General features: G+C 43.0%; 1 protein-coding gene across 7 annotated transcripts in view; it reads left to right on the forward strand.

Moving 5' to 3' along the window:
- Positions 1-12282, forward strand: part of LINGO1 (leucine rich repeat and Ig domain containing 1) — a 515479-nt gene that overhangs the window by 335514 nt on the left and 167683 nt on the right. For all 7 annotated transcript variants that reach the window (XM_007477966.3, XM_056796664.1, XM_056796671.1 and 4 more), the window contains one exon: positions 4567-4652. The gene's annotated coding sequence lies outside the window, so the exon portion shown is untranslated. The remainder of the gene's footprint in view (positions 1-4566; positions 4653-12282) is intronic.

The raw sequence follows: 12282 nt of genomic DNA on the forward strand, positions 1-12282 counted from the left end.
TTCCCACATTTTTCTCACTCCTCTGACTTTCCTTCCATCATCACTCTCTCCTCTCTTAACCCATTCTTTTCTTCAATTCTGCCATGGTCCTCCCTCCCCTTGACTCTCACTTCTACCTTCTCAGTCCCTCCTTTCTTTTCTCCTCCCTTAACTCTCCCTCCCTTTCCCCATTTCCTAATTCTCTCTCCCTCCTTTCTCTCCTCCTTCTGTCTTTTTTCCTCATTCCTTATTTCATTCACATTATTTCTCTTCCTCTTTCCCCCAATTCTTCCTCCTTTTATCTACCTCCCCCGATTCTCTTTCTCTTTCCCTCTTTTTCTTATTTCCCTCTCTCGCCTTTCCATGACATCCTCCCTCCTCTCTCTCCCTCATTCATGACTCCCTTCCTTATCTCCCATTTCGTCTCTCTTTCCTTCTTATATCTCCTGCCCCAGCTTCACTCGTTTCCTCCAAGTTTTCCCTTCCTTTGCCATCACTCTCGCCTTTGGTCTTTTCCCTTTCAAGGCTTAGAGCACAAAAACTCTGAAAAGGCATCGTGAATTGGTGAAATGAGCTTTGAACTTAGGGTGTTTCCGAACATTGAAGCAGAAGATGTGAGTTTAGTGGCTTACCTCTTACTCCATTGCTCTCTTGGTCACATGTGCCACCTATATGGGGCATGAAGGTGCCACCCACTAGAATCTCCCTCCCACAAAGTCCAATTTAGCACCACAGGGGTTGAGAGTTTATCACCTGTGATTGAAGTGTCTGTCTGTACCATACTAGTGCCTAGATGTGCCATCTGCCTATGACAGGGAATTTGGATTGGCACCTGCTGTCTCACCCAGAGGTTCCCACAAAGCTGTCTTTTGGTTTATAGCTTCTGTGTATCTCCTGTCCCTTGTTCTTGATGGCTTATTTTTAATCAGCTGTAGCACAGTATGAAGGAAAGAGAACTGGGGTGTGAGTTGGGAGGATTGGCTGTAGTCCCAGCTTTCTCAATAATTCAAAGTGTGGTTTTCAGTGAGTTTTGTCACTTCTTATTTGGGGACTCAGTTTCCTTATCTAGGAGCACACAAGCATACATTTAGAGCTGGAAGGGATTTCAGAAACAACAATAACGATGATGCTGATTGCTAACATTTATATGGTACTTACTATGTGCCAGACACTGCGCAGAACCTTTATGATTATTGTCTCACTTGATCCTCGCAATAACCCTGGGAGGTGGGTGCTATTATTAACCACACTTTCTGAGGAGAACAGAAGTTAAGTGATTGTCCAGGATCACACCTCTAGGAAGTTTTTGAGACCAGATTTAAACTCAGGTTGTCCTGACTCCGAACCCAGTACTTTCTCTACTGCACAGCTGGAAGAGGCCACAGAGGTCATTTAGGCTGCCTCCATCATTTTGCAGAAAAGGAAACTGAGTCTCAGGGATATGCATGTAGTGTAAAAAGTAGGTTTTGAACTCAGGTCCTCCTTATTTCCCCCATAGCACATGACTAGTCCCATCACCTCATTTTATAAGTAAGGAACTAAGGTCCAGAAAAGATAAATAACAAACATCAAACGGCAGAGTCAGGATTCAAGCCCATTTGGTTCTGTCCAATGAAAAGTCAGTCTTATAGAATCATGGGATTTATAGCTGAAGGGGACTTTAGAGATCATTTATCCAACCCCTGTCCCCCCTGTTCCCATGCTGGCAAAGATGTGGCATGAAGGAGGATGCTCTGTTCCTCCTCTCCACCATACCTGAGGACATTTTTACATGCCTTGCCCCTCTGTCCAGCAGACCAATGCAAGCACTTTTTCCCTCTGTCTGTGCGGTAATGTAGAAAACTCACAGGTGGCTTGAAGGTGCAGTTTGGGCACATAATCACTAAAAGGTTCACCAGCATTGCATGATGGATGAAGAAGTAGAAATCCAGAGAGGAATAAGGACTTCCCCAAGCTTGAACATGCAATAAATGACATGGGGGAGAGTCGAACTCAGATTTTTCTTTTCCCAAATTCATCACAAAAATTCCCTCTGGATCTAAATTTTCTAAATCTTTGTCTAGACCTTTGTCATCTTTGTCTCCAAAGAGCCTGTCTCTGGACTGGGCTGGCAGGGGGTGACTGCTGTGGGGTGCTAGTACAGGGTTTATGAGGTATGTGAGGATATAACATCAGGATACTGGCTTGGACATATGTCTTGAGAAAGGAATTTCTCTACTGTGGGAAAGAAAGCATTAATTTGGAGACAGTAGATGAGTTCAAATTCCAGAGCTACTGTTTACTATGTACACGCAGTGAGAAAGATGTGGTATTTCAGATCCCAAGGACTGAGTTCAAATCCTGATTCTTCTGTGGACTAGCAACGTGACCATGGATAACTTTTCTGGGCCTCAGAGAATGTAAAATGAGGGAGTTGGACTAGATAGCCACTGAGGTCCCTTCTCTCTGAGCCCACTCCCCTACAGAATTGTTATCCAGTCACTTTTCAATCACATCCAACTCGTCATGACCCCATTTTGGGAAAAATGCTGGAGTGGTTTGCCATTTCCTTCTCCAGCTCATTTTACAGGTATGAAAACTAAGGCAAACAGACTTGCTCAGGGTCACATATCTATTAATTGTCTGAGGCCAGATATGAATTCAGTCTTCCTGACTCCAGCCCAGTATACTATCCACTGTGCCTCCTAATTTCTAAGTCTGCAATCTTTTGTTAATGTTCAGAACTATAATAATGACAGCTCACATTTATGTAAGGACAGCTTGATGGCACCATGGATAGTGTTGGACTTATAATAGAAAGACCTAATTTCAAATCCTATCTCAGACATTTTCCAGCTATATGACCCTGGGTAAGTCACTTTTAAGTACTCATCTTTACTTCCCTCATCTATTAAATGGGGTTAATAGCACCTACCTCCCAGGATTGTTGTGAGGATGAGAGGGCATCTATCAAGCACTTTGCAAACTTTAAGGTTCTACATAAATGGTAGCAATGGTTGTTATTCTCTAATACTTTACATATAAAAAGCTTGATTGATCTTAACAACAACTATGTAAGGTTCTTGCTATTATTATCCCCATTTTATAGATGAAGAAACTGATTCTAAGAGAAGTTAATTAAGCACCTTGTCTGACTAGACTGTGGGGAAATCCTCTCGCTAATCTTGGACACCAAGCCTGGAAGGAAGGCAATGGCAGTCCTCAATGGTGGTCCAGTCTTGTCCAGAGGAAGATGGCCATGATGAAAGGTCTTGACACCATGTTATAACAAGGTCACATAACTAATAAATGTCTGAGATAGGATTTGAATTTAAGTCTCCCTTACTCCAAACCTGACACTCTATCCACTATGCCACATAGCTGCCTAATAGTTTCTCCCCTTTTTGGTTGCTCTAATCCTTCTTCCCCATGATGTTTAGGTATTTGGAGACTGTGTCCACTGTCTCTGGGCTGAACTCCTCCAGCTGCTTCACTTCAGAAGTAAGGGATGGTTAGACATGTCTTGAATTTGCAGTTGAAGGCTTCAGATCAGAGTATTGGCTTTTCCATTTGGTGGAGTGACCTTGGAGAAGTTGCTCTGAGCCTCCATTCCCTCCTTTCTAAAATCGGGTTAATGTTTGTTCTTTCTACCAAACAGAGGTGCTGAGGAGAATGTTCTTTGAAAACTTTTACATAACTTAGGGATGAATTATTGTTATGACATGGTGTCAAGACCCTTCACCCATCTTGGCCATCACCCAAGACCCATCATGGCCATCTTCCTCTGGACAAGACTGGACCACCATTGTGGACCACCATTCCCCTCCTTTCAGGCTACATTAAGAAGCTTGGTGTCCAAGGTTTGCGAGAGGATTGCCTCACAGTCTGGTCAGACAATATGTGGACTATTGTGTTGAATTCACATTTTAGGAAGAAGGTTGATGACTTGGAGAGTGTCCAGAGAAGGGCAACCTAGTTGACCAAGAGCCTTGAATCTTTGTCATAAGAGGATTTGTTGAATGAACTCAAAATGTTTGGCCTGGGAAGACTTGGTGGGGCTCAGGAGGAGGGGAGCAGAGAGGGGACATAATCATTGTCTTCAAGTATTTGAACTTCTGTCATGGGGACTCTCTTGGGTTGGTCCTTTAGAGCAGATGTAGGAACAATTGGGCAGAAATTGCAACTACTTGGGCTTCTGTTATAAAGTTCCTGATCACCGTAGCTTTCCCAACGGAGGCTGAACTGCCTTGGGAGATGGTGTGTTTCTCCTTCTTGAAGGTCTCCAGACAAAAGGATTGGGTTGGATGGCCTCCGAGGTGCTTTGCGGTTCTGAGTTGTGTGGCTCAGGCCTGCCATCTCACAGTTTATTAGTCACAAGAGGGAGCAGGTGTGAGAGTGTGGCTGCCTCAGTGATTCACAGCCTTTCAGTTGGAGACACATGTCAGAACAACAGAAGCTCAGTTGATGGTGGGAAGCTTTGCCTTTTATTCTTAGGAGAGCGTGATCTGTGATGGCCTCTGGCACTCTCCCCCTCTCCTTCCTACCAGAGCCTTGCCCAAGGCAGTCCCAGCATCCTCCTTGTTGACCTCAGTGCTCTTCTCTTTGCAGTGCATGGTGGGACCACAGTGGACAGGACACCATTCTCTTTGCCTCCGGGCACCAGTTCCTTTGCATCCTGACACCGTCTGACCCAGGTAGGGCCCAGGAGAGGCAAACTCATGTATCTGCCTCATGTTCTGTCGGGATGATGGGCGATGGGGTGTATGTATGTGGGGAGGGGAGTTCTTCAAGGCTACATGGCCAATTCTAACTTTGCATTTGCAAAGTCATTAGACTTAGGTTGGCTTTGTCTTTGGCTATGGAATATGGTCTCTGCTCTCTGACTATCAAGTTCTTCATTCTTTTATCCGAATCCTACTGAGACTTCAGGGAACCCCTAAGCCCAAATATGTGGCTGAGAAGTGAGCAAAGTAGGTGAGACTGAAGTTCCCATTAGAAGAATGAATGGAAGGGGGCAGCTGGGTAGACACTTGCTAGCTTTGTGACCCTCGGCAAGTCACTTAATCCCCATTGCCTCGCCCTTACCACTCTTCATCCTTGGAACCAATACATAGTATTGATTCTAAGACAGAAGGTAAGAGTTTTTATTTAAAAGTATGAATGAGACAATTCTTCTAGTGGGCAACTTTAAGGGTCCTTCCTCTCATTCTCATGATCCATTAAAGCCCATCAAAGCTACATGTCCCATCTAGAAGCATCTCACCTAACTCTCTGCTCTCTTGTTAAAGGTGACTTGGAATAGAACCAAGGGAGCTTTCTAACACAATTTTACATTGTAGTTTGGGCATCAAGATCCCATAACCACCCACTATGACGATCCTGCCTCTTTTAATTAGGTACATCCCAAGAGAATTTTGAAAGATGTAAGAGATGTTTGTAAAGGATGCTAGCTGTCAGTAACATTGGAGCACAGACCTGTGATTGTCAACCCTTTGGTATCTTCTGTTATCAGATCTCCAGTGATTTACAGCACAGTCCAATAGAAAAGACTTTCCCAGGGCCATGTACATGTGAGAACACATGGAAAAGACACTCAGAGAAAGCCACCCAATTAACGAATGCCCCCAGAGCCCTGCTGCTCTTCCATGAAAAGATTCCATCTGGATCTCTCATTCACCTTTCCATCACGCTCAACTCTACAGCCATAAAATAAGGGATAAGCTGTATACTGGCCTAGAGGCCAGTGTTCTCCTTGTTTGTATCTACTACCTTCAGGCAGTTTCAGTGGGAAAGAGATGGGTACCCTCACTAAGGTTAATGACAGTAGCTGCCACTCTCCTGCCCACATTGTGGTAACACTGGGATGCTCAGATCTTCTTTGGATGCCTGGTGCCCTGCAGTTGACATTTAGGTCCTCCAAGTTTCCTGTGGAGCAGAGGTTCTTAACTTCATTTGCTTCATGGACCCCTTTGACAATCTGATGAAGCCTATGGCTCCCTTCTCAGAATGATGCTTTTAAGAGTATGTTTTGGAATGTAAGGGATTACAAAGAAATCCAAATACAGTGGAATGTGGTTAACAAAATATTTTTTAAAGAACAAGTTCACTGTTCTATACCAAGAACCCTCATCCTAGACAAGTGCCTCAAGTATCTCTAATAGGCACTTTATCTTTTTTTTTAAGCCTTCATAGTCTAGTTTATAATTGATGGCCTTTTTCAGTCACAGCCGGGTTCTTCCTAAGACAATATTTCTTCATTGTCCCTCTCTCCAACGTTGAGGGTGACTGAAATCTCCTTCTGACCCCAACACTATCCACCCTCCCTTTTTCTGTCACACTCCACCATCTCACCCAGAGTATTACCCATCATTCTCCTTCCTATAAGAGAGTAGCTTTAGGGCATGCTCTTGGTACGTAAGGGTAGTAGGATGGGAATAAGTGAGGGGAATGGTTGTTCAGTTGGTGTCTATTTGTGTGTATCTTCATTTGGATTACATGTGGAGTTCATTCCTTCTTGGAAGATTTGGACAGATTAGGACACCCTTTGATCTGTAAAATGACCTTAAAGGAGGGATTGCGATTCTAAGCCCTTAATAACATTATGGTTCTACCATGGAAATTGCCAGGGAGAGGGGTAAGATGAATTCCTTTGAGATATCCCTTTGGCTCGTTGTTTGGGAAGGGAGTCAGTGAGGGAGGAGGAAGGAAGGAGAGCCTGCAATTCAAATAGAGAGCTGAGACTATGAGATGCTGGACCTGGAATCTTAGGATCATATAAATGGAGAGCTTGGAAGGACAGGACCTAGAGTTTGAAACCTTGTTCTGTCACTGTCTGTGTGACATGGGAAAATGATATCAATTCCTTGAGCCTCAGTTTCTTTACTTGTCAAATGCATGACCTCAAATGTCCTGTCCTACTTCCAACCCATAGATCCTATGAAAAGAGTTCCGAATCTCTAGGTTCATATCTTTTGTATCTATTAGTCTAAACTTGGCATTAATTTTTTTGGCATTCTTGTTTTCTATAACTTAAAATTATATATCTATATGTGTGTATAATAAATATATATGGAGAGAGAGAGAATATACACCCCCACACATACACTCAACTTTTCTCTCTCTTATCCAACACAAATTAAAGTTAATATATTTATATATGTTAACATATGTAACTATAAATATTGGATATATGTGTATATATTACATAACACATTATATATATATTTAGAGAGAGAATAGGAGGAGAAAGGTTTTATTCCTTGCTAATGTTGAGGATTCTGAGCACCCAGAAAAAAAGCCAGGGATGATCGAATGTGAGCTAACCCCACCTCTCTAGCTCCCTCTGACCCAAAGTTCTGGAACATTCCAGGTTCTTAGGAATAGGAAACCAGAGAGAACATGAGAAAATGCACCTCGTTCCATTCTCTGCCAACATAGGTACAGGTTCTATGCATGCCTGTGGGTGGGGGACCATGGCTGTTGAATACTGCCTATACTATCTGATTTGACTTAGTTGATAAACTGGTTAGTTTGGCTGCTTTTGTCCTCTTCATTTTTATTTTTAAAAGGGATGGCTCATTGGATGGGGAATATTTATGGGCTGACTGACTGGCAGCATGGTAATAATGTACAAATTCCCGTGGCTTCATACAAAGCTTGGAAAAGTCCCACTAAATGTCTTTCTGGTTTCCCTAGGCTTAGGATATGGAAAGGAGTACAGTCTGGAGCCTCAGATCTCACCTGGACTCAGAGGGAGAGTAACTAGCAATTTCTACCCCTAGATCAAATATATACAGCAATGGTGTTGAGTACAGCTGTCTGTTGGATGAAATATGCTATGAGGTGTCTAAGCTACTAAAGGGTAAATAATTACCCTAGCATGAGACTATGGCTGCCATAGCGGATCCAGAGGGCATCGGAATTTGCAGGTGACAAAATACTCCTGGGATGAGGCTAATAGTAATGATGCTGACAGGACCCTCAAAATTTTCCACCTTAGGGCAAAACTCTATGGACTCTACCCTAGTTACAGATACCCCTTGGCTTTGTTATGGTAGTACAGCCATATTTCTCTTCTTTTGCTGATGTGGGAATTTTAGTTATTGGCTGATTTAAAGGACTTCTGGTGAGAGGTGGTGTTAAGGGCATAATAGAATATAAAAACAGACTTTATATATAGATGGTGGTGAAAGTTACAAGAGAGGCAATGGGGTAATGGGGAAGGAACCTTGAATTTGGAATCTAAAGACTTGGATTCAAATTCCCTCTGGTCCTCATTTTCTTTTCTGTAAAATGAAAGAGTTGGACTAAATCATTCCCAAGGCTCCTTTCGGTGCTGAATTCTTTGATTCAGGTAATGAATCTTGGAGGGGGGGGGCGGTGTTAGGAAGTTGGCCATGTTGATTGATGAAAATTGTCTAACTAATGAATAGGAAAACTATGATAAGTGTTAACAGAGGGAGTGCTATGCTCCTCTCCTATTAGAATCTTGGATCCTGGATACATTAACCTCTGTGATTTAGTGGAAAGTGCACCAGATTGGATTCCAAGGACCTGGTTTCAAATCTCAACTCTGACTCATCCCTTGTGTGGCTTTCAGAAAGTCATGTAAAAGGAATTAGACTAAATGGCCTCTGAGGTCCCTTCCAAGGGACATTTTAGATCTGGTATGCTAAGACATCTTAGCAGAGTCCCTTAAGAGCAAAAAAGGGATCTTGATGTGCCAAAGACATGTGGGTCAGAAGATAGCAAAAAAGAGGATCTTGGGAGATATCTAGGCAAAAGGTTCTTACATTTTTGTGTGTGTCAGAGGAAAGCCTGTGGTCTCCTTGAAACAATGTTTTTAAATGCATAAAATAAAATGCAAAGGATTACAAAGTAGATTAGTTACATTGAAATAATTATCAAAAAATAATTTAATACATTTATGGACGCCAGGTGAAGAATCACTTCTAGACAAACTCCACCATGTAGGAGGAAATTGAAGCCCAGAGAAGAAATAAGTTGTCCAAGTTCACTCGGGCAGTAAATGTCAGAAGTAGAATTCCAATCTGAGGTCCTCCTATGTATAGTCCATTAAGATATCAAGGACTAAAGGAGCTAATTGTACAAAAATATTGATAGCGACTCTTTTTGAGGTGGCAAAGAATTGGAAATCGAGGGGATGTCCATCAATTAGGGAATGGCTGAACAAATTGTGGTATCTGTATTGTGCTATAAGAAATGATAAGCAAGATGATTTCAGAAAAAAAGCTACAGGAAAGATCTGCATGAACTGATGCAGAGCAAAATAAGCAGAACCAGGAGAACATTGTCCACAGCAACAGCCATATCATACGATGATCAACTGTGAAAACTTGGCTACTCTCAGCAATGCAATGATCGGGGACAATCCTGAAAGACTTGTGGTGAGGAATGCTCTCCTCCCCCAGAGAAAGAACAGTTGGAGTCAGATGGCAGATCAAAGCATGCTATCTTTCACATCAGTGTACTTATGGTTCCATTTTGGGGTTTTGCTCTTACAAGAGTGGCCCACATGGAGGTATGTTCTGCATAATAATACAAGTATAGCCCAGGAAAAAAAGACATCAAGGACGGGGCAACTTTTCCAATCTATCTGAGGGGCAGGTAAAATGGAGGGCATTCTCCTTAGGGCAAAAGCAGGGTAGGGGGAAAATTGCAAAGAGTAGAAGGGAGGAAGGAAATAATTCTTTTCCAAGGTTTTCTTTTTGTTGGCCACAGGTAAACAGAAGTAAATATAAACTCCATTCCCCAAGCGAGAGGCACTGAAGGGGAGAAGGATGGATGAAGGTAGATTTCCACAGGAGTGACTGGGCAGCAGCAGGGAAACAAACAGCCCCCCTTCTCCCCAGGCCCAGTCATACATAGCCCAGCCTGACAGGCCAAGCACCAAGCTCTGCCCCATTCATTGTGGAGCTGGGCTGCCATCATGGCCGTGATCAATACATCATGGCAACTGCAGAGGGAGATGGAGATCAGAGGATGCAGAAAGAGAAAGGACTTGAGAGAACAGGTAGTCTAATCCCCTCATTTTATAGAAGGAGAAACTGAGGCCCAGAAGGGAAAGAGATTGACTTGAGACCACACCAGTAGGATTTGAACCCTGACCCTCTTTCTTCTATGCATACTATATTTGGTGGGCATGGTAGGTGTTTCTGGTTTCCCTCTCTCCCAAGAGGATGCCCCAATAGGAGGGGGTCAAGCCTGAATAGGTCTCCCAGGGGAAATACTGGGAAGGGAAGGTCCCTCCCTGAGCTATTTTAAGCAGTAAAGTACTTCAGAGCCAAGAAGTATAGTGCTAAGAGTCTGGGTCTTGAACCCAGAAGGTTGCTTGACATTTTCTTCCTAATAGGAGCAGGTCACCTTACCTGACTCAAAATGAGCATAATGATACTTAACATATAAATAAAATACATTCAATATATTGTATATTTAAATAAAAACAATGTATTATATTTATACATGCATATACACATAGATAATGCTACATAATAATTCTCAAAGGATCATTGAGAAGAAAGCACCTTATAACCTAAGCTCCCAATTTTAGAATGATAAACTGAGGCTCCCTTTCCTGTATTATCATCATTTTCTTCTTCATCTAAGCCACTGATTTCTCATGCCTCATCCAGAGTGAGGAATCAGCACATGGCTGCACTACCAGGAGGCAGACTGGGATTGAGGAAGCAGCCTGAGACCTAGTCTGACCTCTCACTAACCTGCCAAGGGAGCTTGGGCAATTCCCTTCCCTTCTTTGGGGCCTCAGTCTCCTCCTCTGTAAAAGTAGCAATTTGGATTCTCTCCTGGCATCATAGATTTAGCACTGGAAGGGTCCTGAGAAGGCATCTCCATTTGACAGTTGGAGAATATGAGGCCAAGAGATGACTTGTCTCAAGGCACATGGTGGTAAGTGATAAAAGGTGGATTGGAACCCAGGTCTTGGACTCTAAATCCAGCTCTGTAGGATGATTTCTGACATTTTACACTTCATGAATATAAAGTCTGGAATGTCTCAGGTCCAAGAAAGGAAACCCCTTTGACGTAGTCTTGGGAGAAGGTTTGTGCCAAGACACATGAGCCAATGCACATTGGCCAACCTCTTCTTAGGCATGTGTGCACAGGCACACATACACACACACACAAACAGCATCAGCCTGCCTCCAATTTCTCATCACACATACATGCCAACACATAGGCAGACACATATGCACATCTAGGCACAAAGGGGCATACGCACAGCTTCTGGGTACCAGCATCTCCCTACATACACACTTGCAGACACCCATTTACACATCTGTGTCTAAAATACACACAAGCGTACTTGTGTCCACATTGATAGATTGTCAGGCATGTACATACCCACACACAGTCACACGTAGAGACACACTAATAGAGAGGCTCTATTGATATTAAAGATATTAATTAATATTATTAATAATTAATCAATGATATTGATATCTATTAATACTAAGGATATCTCCTCTCACGGCATGCACATAAACATACACTTACATAAAAACAGACTCACACACCAACAAACATTCTTATTTCTTTGTTCAGTCATTTCAGTTGTCTCTGACTCTTTGTGTCCCCATTTGGGGATTCTCTTAGCAAAGACACTGAAGTGGTTTGCCATTTCCTTCTCTAACTCATTTGTTTGACATATGAGAAAACTGAGTCAAACAAGGTTCCATGACTTGTCCAGGGTCACACAACAAGTGTCTGAGGCTGGATTTGAACTCAGGAAGACGAGTCTTCCTAACTCTAGATCTGGCACTCTATCTGCTATAACCTTCAGCTGAATAAAGGCAGCTCTGGTCACTGATAAAGTCTCTGAATTCATCAGAGCTCCTAGCCTTGCCCCCTTCCCTCATCTCTGACAGTCCCTCTTGGTTCCCTTCCCTTTCTCTCCCAGAGGCTCCCAGGACCCTCATGTTTTCTTTCTCAAAGGCCTGGGAATCTCAATCCTCATTGTACACAGGGTCATTGACTGCTGTGTTAACAAGAGCAATGCCCCACTTCCAGGGTAAGGTGAGGGATAAATCATTTGTTAAGCACTGAATATATGCCAAGAACTGTGCCACGTTCTAGAAATATAAAGAGAAGCCAAGAAAAGTAGCCCCTACCCTTCAGGAGCTTCCCTTCCAGCGGGGAAGATAACACACCAAAGGGACCTAAAAAGCCAGGGAGGAGAAGGGAATACAATGTTAAAGTCCAAAAAATCAGGATCAAAACCAGGAGGGGAATGCAGGTTCCTCCCCAAAATGGAAGCCCCAGAAGGAATTTGCCAGGAGAAAAGGGGAT

The sequence above is a fragment of the Monodelphis domestica genome, chromosome 1, assembly GCF_027887165.1.
Source record: "Monodelphis domestica isolate mMonDom1 chromosome 1, mMonDom1.pri, whole genome shotgun sequence".
NCBI lineage: Eukaryota > Metazoa > Chordata > Mammalia > Didelphimorphia > Didelphidae > Monodelphis > Monodelphis domestica.